The sequence below is a fragment of the Momordica charantia genome (genome assembly GCF_013281855.1).
Source record: "Momordica charantia cultivar OHB3-1 chromosome 8 unlocalized genomic scaffold, Mcharantia_2.0 BLBB01000008.1, whole genome shotgun sequence".
NCBI lineage: Eukaryota > Viridiplantae > Streptophyta > Magnoliopsida > Cucurbitales > Cucurbitaceae > Momordica > Momordica charantia.
Window position 1 is genome coordinate 11957221 of NW_028275166.1, and position 12303 is coordinate 11969523.

Consider the following 12303-nt stretch of genomic DNA (forward strand, 5'->3'; position numbering starts at 1 on the left):
AATTAATTTCAAATGTCAATCAAAACCGAGAGAAATTTATGAGCTATTGATTATGAATTTTTCATTTTCAAGAGAATTATATATGTTATTAGTTTGTATTTTCAATATTATAAGAAAAAACTAAAATAAATAGATAACTTTATATATATTATATATTATATGAAAAAATATGAGGTCCTATTAAAATTGGGGGTATTATATGATAGTCTCACCCGTCTGTAGCTTAAACTGGCCCTACGTATATATTTAACATGCCTAACCTGTATTGTCATTTTTATATAATAAATTATTAATTCCATGTAAATGTTTATTAATAAAACAAATGTAGTGATTTTAAAAAATAAAGTTTAAATACTATTTTGGTCATTGTACTTTTAAAATGTCTATTTTGATCATTCTATTCGCAATTTTTATTTTTTTAGTCTTTGTAATTTGAAAACATCCATTTTTATTCATGTGCTTTCAAAAAGTGATCAAGTTGGTCTCTACTTACAAAATTTTAATATAAATTTTATACATAATGGAAACCCTTCAATACAAATTAATTTATGATTATATTTCAAGAAATTGAGTGTCATGCTAAGACCGTGATAGCAGAAAATGAGATAAAATTTAAAAATAAAATGACCAATATTGTCCATTAAAAGTACATGAACAATGAACGTTTTGAAATTACAACTATAGGGATCAAAATGAACGAGAATTGAAGTACATGAGCCAAAAGATGTTTTTGATATTATAAAAACCAAAATAAACCAAAATGAAAAGTACTGAAAACAAGTTTTGTTAGAGGTAGATTTTAGCGTACACGTGGCAGGTGATGAGTGGATGCGAAATGTGACAAGTGGCTCATGGATTCATTCCACACAGAAGCTAAGTATATATGTCTCGACTCATTCCCTTGGCCGAGTCGATTATCCTTAGTGGCCAAGCCGAACAAGTCTGCTAAAGATCGCGCTCCCATACTACTGGCTGAGCCGGTTGACTTATCTAAGCTCGGTCACACCTCTAACATACTCCACAACAACACGCCACGTTTCACGGTAACCTTAAAGAGTCGTTGAGGCCTTGTCGGGAACACTGTCGGGTGTTTCGCCTATAAATAGAATCATTTCGTTCATTTTAAGGTATGCGAATAATTCGATTCTCTCTCTATTTAGTTCGAACTTTTGCTAACTTTGGCATCAGAGTGCTCACTCTGTTTTGCAGGTCTGCTACCTAACGTTTGAAGCTCACTACCCAGCTCATCTAGTCCGAGCCGACGTTCGCGAAGTTAGTAGATTTCTTGATTCAACATTTGGCGCCGTTTGTGGGAACATTGCTTTAACATTTTCAAGCCGTTTTCCTACCGAACAACTGAAGCAAGCAATGGCAGGTCGAACACGTTTGTAGCTGTCCCACACTCCTAACCCTGCTGAGGGGTGGGAGGGAGAGCGCCGAATCTATGCCCGATGGACTTACTCCCAAGTGGCGGGTACCTCTAACGATCGCGTTCTGGATGGTGAGCAACGCAACAATGCGGAGCATCCCCCAGCTGGTGACAAGCCGAATGGCCCGCCCGTTCCTGATAACCGGGGAGAGTTCCCCCCTCTTCCCCCATGCCCATCGACTGTCCCGGGGTGGGGGCATGTCTGCGCTCGCTCGGGTCAGAGCGTCGACCCAAGCATAGTAGCCAACGCTTGTGAGACACACCGATCATCAAAGAATAGTAGCCAACGGTTCTCTATGGAGCTATATACTTCTCGACTCATTCCCTTGGCTGAGTCGATTATCCTTAGTGGCCGAGCCGAACAAGTCTGCTAAAGATCGCGCTCCCATACTACTGGTTGAGCCGGTTGACTTACATCAGCTCGGTCACATCTCCGACATACTCCACGACAACACTCCACGTTTCACGGTAACCTTAAAGAGTCGTTGAGGCCTTGTCGGGAACATTGTCGGGTGCTTTGTCTATAAATAGAATCATTTCGTTCATTTTGAGGTATGCGAACAATTCGATTCTCTCTCGATTTAGTTCGGACTTTTGCTGACTTTGGCATCAGAGTGCTCACTCTGTTTTGCAGTTCTGCTACCTGACGTTTGAAGCTCACTACCCAGCTCATCTAGTTCAAGCCGACATTCGCGAAGCTAGTAGATTTCTTGATTCAACATTTGACGCCGTCTGTGGGAACATTGTTTTAACATTCTCAAGTCGTTTTCCTACCGAAAAACTGAAGCAAGCAATGACAGGTTTATGGCTGTCCCACATTCCTAACCCTGCTGAGAGGTGGGAGGGAGAGCGTCGAATCTATGCCCGATGGACTTACTCCCAAGTGGCGGGTACCTCTAACGATCGCGTTCTGGCTGGTGAGCAACGCAACAATGCGGAGCATCCCCCAGCTGGTGACAGGCTGAATGGCCCACCCGTTCCTGATAACCGGGGAGAGTTCCCCCCTCTTCCCCCATGCCCACCGACTGTCTCGGGGTGGGGGCATGTCTGCGCTCGCTCGGGTTAGAGCGTCGACCCAAGCATAGTAGCCAACGCAATAACTGAGATTGCGGAAGTCAAGGCTCGCCTCTCTGCAATGGAGCGAGCCGAAGGCGAGTTGACCCCCTTCATCGTCCGCGACCCGCATAAGGGGAAAGGTCCTACTAACCCGAACCCTAAGAATCGGGAGAGAGGATTGCCTGATCTGCTAGGGGCTACATCAACCCCCCTCGCCGTCCCGAAGGAATCCATATTGGTACTTCACCACCTGTGGCATGTCGGGGAGGAGAGAGTCTCACCTATAGGGACAGGGCCAAGGACCGTACCGATCGTTACCGTCCGGCTCAACGTCCAAGGATGAAACTCCCTAAGATTTTTCCTGAAGACTCCATAGGGAGCCATGATCTGCGTGGCGTACTCAAGGTGTTGTAGGATCGAATGAGAATACTAGAGGGGGTGAATAGGGTTGCTTGCCAGTTCTTAAAAATTAAAAATAAATTCAAAGTAATGAACAATTATGCAATCAATAATAGAAGATTAACCAGAAGCGGAAATATTGAACAAAATATTTAAGTAAACCTATATGCAAACTACCAAGATTAAAAATAGATAAATACTGAATTTAAAAGAGAGTGGTTACATCGAGAATTTTTATAGTGGTTCGGAAATTCCTACTCCATTCCCCAAGACTTCTTCTTGGGTATTTTACTGCAGTGGCCCTCTTACGGGTGAAAACAAAATCGATCAACCCTCTTTTTGTCCTAGGCTAAAGAGAAACCCAAAATCTTTTTTTACTAGTTTATGATCCAACCAATTTACTTTTCTCACAACCCAAGGTTTACCCACACCTTAATACAAAACCCAATTTGAAAATAAAGAATTCAAAAACAAAGTGGATTACACAAATTTTGCACCAAAGTAATGGCTAAAATGCCACACTCTAATGAATCTCTCACAAAAAAAATGAGCAAGTTATGTGTGGGAGAGAATTAAGATTTTGCAAAAGTTGAGAGGAGAATTTGAAAGCAAAAGACTTTGCTTTGATAGTTGGTGTGTAGAATCGTGAAATTTGGTAGCTTTAAATAGAGTTTCAATGATGAATTTTGGTCATTGGATTTATGGCAACAAAGGATGAATGATGTAGATTAAGAGGTAAGGTAAGAAAATGAAATAAAAACATAATTATGGTGATTAAAAGAAATTGGTGGAGATTGAGAAATCATTGAGATTGGGAGTGATTGAGGAGATTGAGAGTGATTGAGGAGATTGAGGAGATTGTTAGAGATTGAAAGTGCCACATGTCATCTTCTCATTGTTCGATAGTTGGATGCCACATCAGCATAAATATGTCATCTTGATGAAATATGTCATCTTAATGCCACATGTCAACTTCTGAGTGGTCCACTTGTCTATGTCACCCACCATGTAGGATTTGTCCACTTGTCCATGTCACCTGCCACGTAGGATTTTTTTCTTCACTTGTTTTGACCATAACTTCTTTGTTTAGACTCTGATTTGAGTGATTTGACAGGCATTGGTTTTGTCTTTTCGAGCTCTATGCTATGAACACTTTGAAACACTCAAATTGTTAGTTTATACTTGGTTTGTGATCATCAAAATATTTGGTTTGATTGAAGCTATAAAGCTAAAACGTCACTCCGACCTGGAGGCCTTGCGCCACAAGAAAAAGGCTCCGGGTGACTTGAGGTACCTATCGCCTGATGTGGCAGACTCGAAGTGAGGAGGTCAAAGATCATCGGGGTCAGTCCCGAATCGACTCATGCATCAGGTCCAAGATGGACCAGCTCAGGGAGATGATGCAGAAGGAAATCGAATACCTCGAAAATAACTATAAGGCTCCTCGCCAGGTTGACTTCTCAGAACGGGAGAAGCCCCAGTTCACTCAGGACATCCTGGACGAACCGATCCCCCACAAATTTAATGCCCCTATTATAAACCTGTATGATGGGTTGGGAGATCCTATCTCATACGTGGAGGTATTCGAAGGAAAGATGGAGTTTCTCGCAGCAAGTGATGCCATCAAGTGCCGAGCCTTCCAGATCGCTCTAGAAGGCTCGGCTCGGTTATGGTACTAGCAGTTGAAACCGAAGTCTATCAACAGCCACCAGCAGCTCGAAAGATGTTCATCAATCAGTTCTCTGTGAGACAGTTGATGAAGCTTCCAGCCTCTCATCTTGGAATGGTTAAACAGCAAGATCGTGAGTTCCTGGCCGACTACGTCACGCGGTTCATGGACGACATATCAAGGTGGTTAACTGCACCAACTAGATGGCAATAATATACTTTACCATCGGGTTGAATGAAAGAAACATGGTGATAAAGCTCGACAGCAAACTAGCCACCTCCTTGAATGAGCTACTCATTGGGGCAAGGTGGTACATTGATGGCCTCGAGCTATGGCAGGCCAATGGCGGGAAGCGGTATAATGGCCGAGACGACAAAACTCAAAAGAAATGGGAAGATGACCGTATTTCTAGTCGCCGATCCGATGAGAAGTCTTCCGAATAGCAAAGTGATGCCTAGAAGCCGAAGAAGCCAAGGTTCGACAAGTACACTCTGACGAATAAACCTATAGCTGAGATTCTTGTAGCCGTGGAGGAAGGTGAGTTGGAGAATTTACTCTCACCACCATGGAAGATGCGCAAGCCGAGCGACAAGAAGGACAGAACAAAGTACTGTCGCTTCCATAAAGACCACAGCTTGGACATCTCGGCTTGCTGCGCATTGAAAGACCAGATCGAGGACCTCATTCGACGTGGTTACCTTAAAAGGTACGTTGCCTCTCGTAACAGAGACGAGCCGACCACATCAACCAAAGACAACAGGGAGAGGTCCCAAACGCCACTTCGGTGCACGGGTGACCGAACCCTAATAATCAACACCATCGCGGGAGGGCCTAAAGATGGGCAGTCGGGTCAGAAGTGCAAGGCGCTGATCCGAGAGGCAGCACATTGTTGGGTGTGTTGCCCTAAACTCGTAGTTTGTATTTATGTAAAAACAAATGTATATTCAATAAAGTTTTATTCAATAAATTTGTTGTTGAATTCATAGCATTGCAATGTCCAAAATCCAATAAACTAAACATCTGAGGTTATTTTAGTGCATCGGGACAGTATATGTACTGGGTATATATTTGATATACTCCTGATATACAAGGTATATATTTGATATACCCTGATATACAAGTGGATAATGTCCCGTGAATAACCTAAAGGGTCTATAGTATATGGATAAGGCTGGGTACCTTATCCTGACAACACTATGGATACGGCCCACTCTGTAAAGGTTATAGACGACTCGATCCAGGTCGTTCGTGTGGAGACATGCGAGTGGGGGTATCCTATACAATGAGTTTGTATAAGACCGAACCACGAAATAGCCAATCTTTAGATGTAACACCGTTAACTAATAGATTGCTGTTTCTTAGGATGACCAGACAACTCATTTTCAATCCTGAGTGAGTTATGGACTCCTGCCCGTGAGGGCTTGTCCTTTGATCTATATGGGTGAGAATGACCCAAGTTGCAGACTCAACATTCCTACCATTTTGGGGACGAGACCGAGTGGGGAGCTGGGAACATAACTTCACAAGATGGAATTCACTTCTCTCCGACTTTAAGGGAGTAGATGAGTGTTCCCTTAAATGCTGACTCCGGGACTTGAACAAGGGGCCCCACCCTCTCATTGGCCCGAGAGGGACTTCCGGTTATTGGTCGGACCATAACCGAGTTGTTCATTAGAGGAGCAGTGATTTTTAAGGAGTAAGATGTAACTTAGGGGTAAAACGGTAATTTGACCCAACTTGAGTTACGAGCACTCGTGAAGGATTGAATCGTCATTAATGGTCATATATCCATGGACATGAAAACATTCTGCAGTGAGAAGAGTGCAACTGCGGGTCTTTAGTGGAATGACCCGTAGTTACCGATTAATCTTGCATCGTTGGAGCTTCTGATCTGTAGATCCATTAGGTCCCCTTGCTAGCTCATAACGGGTAAAACGAGGATCAAGTTTTTGAAAAATTTTGAATTGTTCAAATTACTTAAAGGATTATATGTATATTGATACATTATAATATATAGTTAATTATAAATTAAAACTATATATTATGAGTGAAATTATTTGAATGAGATTCAAATAAAATTAATATGAATAAGATTCATATTAAAACTATAGGTTAAAAATAATGTACATAAGATGTACATTAGAACTATAGGTTATACGATAGAAATGTTATAAAATATGATTCTATTCATGTGATAAATAATTAAGGGTTAATTACTCAATCAAGCTCTCTCCCTCAACTCTCCTTCACATTCCAAATCGGTGCTCCCACAAGCACGCTCTCGAGACCCAAGAGGATAGCGAGGAAGACTCGGTGGTGGTGTTCGGGTGGAAACCGTTGAAGAAAAGTTCTTCAAAGGTAATGGTTTTCCTCTGTATTTTCTTCTTACTGGTTTTGATTTTATTTCCCAAATTTCACGAACAACGGTCCGCTTCCGCTCCGGGATTCACATCCCTTCACTCTCTATGTCAATGGTTCCTCCAACGACAAAAGTAGTGGGGCTGGTATGCTCAGGTGGCCCGGGTGACCTAAGGTTCGAGTATGCACTTCGATTCAGCTTCAGGACCTCAAACAATGAAGCGGAGTATAAAGCCCTGATAGATGGGTTGAGAGTTGCGAGGGGAATGGGAGTGAGTCACCTCCTCATTCTTAGTGACTCGCAACTCATTGTTAATCAAATTAATGACGAGTACTAAGCGAAGGATGGTCGCATGGAGCGTTACCTAAGCAAGGGGAATGAACTATTCGGCCAGTTCGAGGAGTGCGCAGTCTGCCAAGTGCTGAGGTCGGAAAATTTGAATGCCGATGCGCTCGCCCGACTAGCTTCCGCATACGAGACTGAACTCTCCCGCTTGGTCCCTATGGAAATGCTTAATGAGCCCTTCATCGACCAGACCAAGCTGGTAAATGTCGAGCCAGCCACTCTCACGTGGATGGACCCTATCAGGACTACTTGAATGGGAAAATCCCCGAAGACCCAGTCTGAGGAAAGGAAGTTGAGCTGCAAAGTCGTCTACTATATCATCCAGCAAGGGAAACTCTACAAACGAGGTTTCTCCCTTCCTCTCCTCAGGTGCCTCGACTCAGACGAAGCTGACTATGTTTTGAGGGGAATGCATGAAGGAGTGTCTGAAAGCCACTCCGGTGCTCGGTCCATGGCGTTCAAAATAATTAGGCAAGGCTACTATTGGCCTAGCCTAGACCGCGACATGAAGCAGTTTGTCAAAAAGTGTGACAAGTACCAACGCTTCGCCATCATACCGCACCGACCTCCGGAGCTGCTCACACCCATTTCGAGCCCATGGCCTTTTACTAAGTGGGGCCTGGACCTCATTGGACCTCTCTCCACCGACAAGGGTCAGGTCAACCATGCAATTGTAGCCACGGTTACTTCACCAAATGGGTCAAGGTCGAGCACCTGACGAAGATAACCGAGTAGAATATCATGAGTTTCACCTGGAAAAGTATTGTCTGTCGGTTCGGCATACTGTATGCTCTGATCACTGCCAACAGCAAACAATTTGACAAGCTCGTTTCAACAAATTTTGCGAGACCTCAGCATCAGGCACTTCAGCTCGTCCTCTGCTCATCCCAGGCTAACGGGCAGGTTGAGACCATCAACAAAATCATAAAATGAGGGTTGAAGACGAAGCTGGAGGCGCTGAAGGGTCGTTGGGCCGAAGAGCTCCTAGAGGTCCTTTGGTCGTATCGAATTACGACCCGAGGATGAACTAGAGAGACCCCATTCAGCCTCGCGTTCGGCTTGGAAGCAGTGGTACCAGTGGAGATCGGCCTACCAACGTTAAAAGTGGAAAACTTTGACCAAATGGTAAATGACGAAGCGTTTCTGCTTAATTTGGATCTCCTAGAGGAAAAACGCACTCAAGCCCAGCTTAGTAGGTCAGAGTACCAAAACCGAATGCTTCGATACCATAATGCCAAAGTCAAGCCGCGCTCGTTCAAGCATGGAGACCTCTTCCTCAAAAAGGTACTAACGCATGTGGGAGCATTGGAGCCAAACTAGGCAGGCCCATACAAGGTTCACGAGATAGTTTGGCCCGGTAAATACATTATTGCCGACCTGAACGACAATAAGCTACCTCACCCTTGGGACGCTCAACATCTACGTGTTTATTATCAATAAATGTAAAACAATCTAAGTATAACTAGGTTGTATGTATCAATAAACACTGACCTGTTTTGATCTAAGTCTACCTCGTCTTAAAAGAAGCTGAGCTAAACTTAAATGGGGTCGAGCAGTGATATTAGAGTTTCAAGTAAAATTATTCACTAAGCGACTCAGATCATGCTTCCCTCATTCATTAGTGGCATCATAAAAATTACATACATATAAACTTTTTCACGTGCTAAGGATTCAAACAAGTTGGTTAAGGCAAAGAGACGAACAAAAATAGCAACAATTCAGTTTCATTAATTTTTTTTTTCAAAATGAGGCTGAGGCGTGTGTACCTCAGCCATTACAAGATTGAGCTGAAGCAGTATCGCTTTGACTCGACAAAATTAGAAAAAAAAAAGGTCAAAAGAGATGGCAGCGGGTGAGGCACTTCATTCTTTGGGGTTCGGGTCAGACTGGCCGACTACCGGGTCAACCACCTCAACTTCTTCTTCATCCTCAGCCTCATATTCCTGGTATATTGAGGTGAGGTCCAAGTCAAGCGCCAAATTCCGCACGACATCGGTGGCGAAGTCAAAGCCCTTGTTGGCCAGCACTTTCACCACCTCATTAAATTCTGGCATCATCTTAATCGCGTTCTCCAGGTCGGGATAACTCGACCATTTCTTCTGGTGCTCAGCCACTTTGGCCGCCAGGTCCGCCTTCGCCTTGAACCGTAGGTCCACCTCATTTTTGGTTTGAGCTTCGGCGTCCTTCACAGCAAACGAGCTCGGCTCAGGTGATTTTTCATCGCAGTACGCTTCTTCTCTTCCACGACCTTCTCCACCTTGAGCTTAGCAACCTCAACTGTGAAAGCCTCTATAATCTTGGCGGCCTCGTGCCCCGTGAAAGGCTGATCTTCTTCGCGGTGAGCTCCTTGCTGATCAGGGAGCCAGTGAAGCAAGTTGTGAAGTGCAGGTCGACTAGCTGGTCGATCAGGGCCTGCACGTAGTCAGCAGGCTTCTCCAGGAAGGACCCCTCACTCCGCTTCAGCGAACGAGCCGTGCTGTTGTGAACGACCGTGACATCACTCTCCCGAAGACACTGGCAGAGAAGCTGAACTTGAAAGGATAGTCAAAATCCCTCTTCGGAGCAGAGAGAGGAACCTCATTTTCCGATGTGATGTGGATTGGAGGAGGAGACCGAGATGAAGCTTCATCCGACCTGCGCGTCCTTTGACTCGAGTGTTGCCCTTTCTGGTGAGACCCCGAACGAGTTGACGCCAGGGTCTGTAGAGGCTCAGCTCGGAGTGGCAAAGATGATCCTGCCGATGCACGTGCCCCCTGGGCCGATGTTCCTTCACCTTTAAGCGTTTTTTCATCATTGCTGGCGGTAGGAGCATCTCCGGCACGCTTTTTGCCCAAAGAGCTGAAGAATTTGGACACCATTTTATAGAGTCTGGATGCTTGGCTCGATTCAAGGCACGAAAGGCCGCAGTGGTGCAAGTTCACCTCGTCCAAGATTCCGTCGTACCAGATCTTTCCATAGCACTCTACGCGCTCTTTGATCTTTGTTGAGGTTTGGTTGAGCCGAGGAGCGGGACGGGACACAGCTGTAAAAAAAACGTCAATTCGAGTCTAAAACGGAAGTAGACGAAGCCAAAATCCTATCATAAGACCGACCAGAGGTAAAACATACCTAACTCCCCGAACTCGCTAGGGACCTGGCAGAAAGGCTCTCCATTCCTAATGACAAGCCACTCACCCGAGATGGGGAACCATTTATCTCGCCAGTGCTTATTGGCAGAGGGGGAGTCAACAATCTTACAGAAAGAATTCCGAGCCAATATGTAATACTGACCTGGATGCTCTTTATAAGGTTTTATTATATGGGTGGCGAAGAACTGACCTACACTTAGGAAGAGATCTTCATCACCCGAGCTAAAGCTTCACTAGGTGAACCACAAACCAAGGAGAGTGGCCCACCCGTTGGGCACCAGCTGAGCTGGGGCCAGGTTGGTGGCAAACAAAAACCTCTGGATAAAAGGGTGGAGTGGAAGCCGAACTCCATGGTCGAACATTTGAGGGTAGAAGCCGACCCACCCAGGAGGAGGTTTATCTAGACTTTCATCTACCTGAGGCAGCCTCATTAGGATGTTGTCAGGAATTCTAAATTCTTCCCTAAGTTTAGATAGGTCGGACTCTCTACAAATGGAAGGAGGAGGCTCATTCACAATATTAGGTCTTCCCGAGGTGGTGGCTTCATCCAAGTGTGGCTCGGTGAGGTCAGGATTGGTTTCGTCTAAGGTCGGTTCGTCCCTATAGAGATATAAGTCTATGCTAGAAACCGATACATTATCCTCACAGCTTGTGCAAGCTAGGATAATTCCCCCCAGACTTAGATGATGAAGCCATACAATAGAATTAAACGAGCAATAGAAAAACACCTTATGACTGACCTAAAGGCAGGTTCTGTGCCGAGGCGATCCGAAAGTTGAGAGAATTTTGGGAAAATTTCAAAGCAAAAGCAGAAGAAATGAAAGAGATGGAGCTACATATTTATAGAAAAGGACAACCTCATCGTAGCCGTTCGTGCAATCCGAATTACCCGACGGCCACAATTCGATCCCGCCCAAAAGAAAGCTAACGATGACTTCATCCTACATCAGCCCTAACTGAAAACTTGTCATTTATAACGACGAACCAGGTCAGCCATTCACTTCAACTATGGCACTGAGCTGAGCCGATGTTGCGCCACAGCATAGTGGGGGCCAGTGTTAGTGGTAGATTTCAGCGTACACATGGCAAATGATGAGTGGATGCGAAATGTGACAAGTGCCTCATGGATTCATTCCACAGAGAAGTTAAGTATATACGTCTCGGCTCATTCCCTTGGCCGAACCGATTATCCTTAGTTGCCGAGCCGAACAAGTCTGCTAAAGATCGCACTCCCATACTACTGGCTGAACCGGTTGACTTACCTCAGCTCGGTCACACCTCCGACATACTCCACGACAACACGACGTGTTTCACGGTAACCTTAATGATTCGTTGAGGCCTTGTTAGGAACACTGCCGGGGGCTTCGCCTATAAATAGAATCATTTCGTTCATTTTAAGGTATGCGAACATTTCGATTCTCTCTCGATTTAGTTCGGACTTTTGCTGACTTTGGCATCAGAGTGCTCACTCTGTTTTGTAGGTCTGCTACCTTACGTTTGAAGCTCACTACCCAGCTCATCCAGTTCGAGTCGACGTTCGCAGAATTGGTTGATTTCTTGATTCAACAGGTTTACTTAAAAGGTATAATGACCTCAATTTTTATATGTAATTAATAATATAATATTGAGATAATTACTCATAAAACATAATTTCATTAAAAATAAAATAAGATATTAAAAATAAAATAAGATAAAAACTTGTTCTTTCATATAAAAATGAAACGATAACTTAATAAAACTTAGCTTATAAATCTCTAGCAGCAGAAATCACAAAATTATTATCTTTAAATAAAACAAGTAAAAATGTGATATAGTCATAATTAAAAGTATAGGTTATAAATAAAATTCAACTGTGTCTCATATCTCCTTCTCGTCAATGCCAAGGTCATCTTCAACGTTGTTCTCGTCAGCTACATAA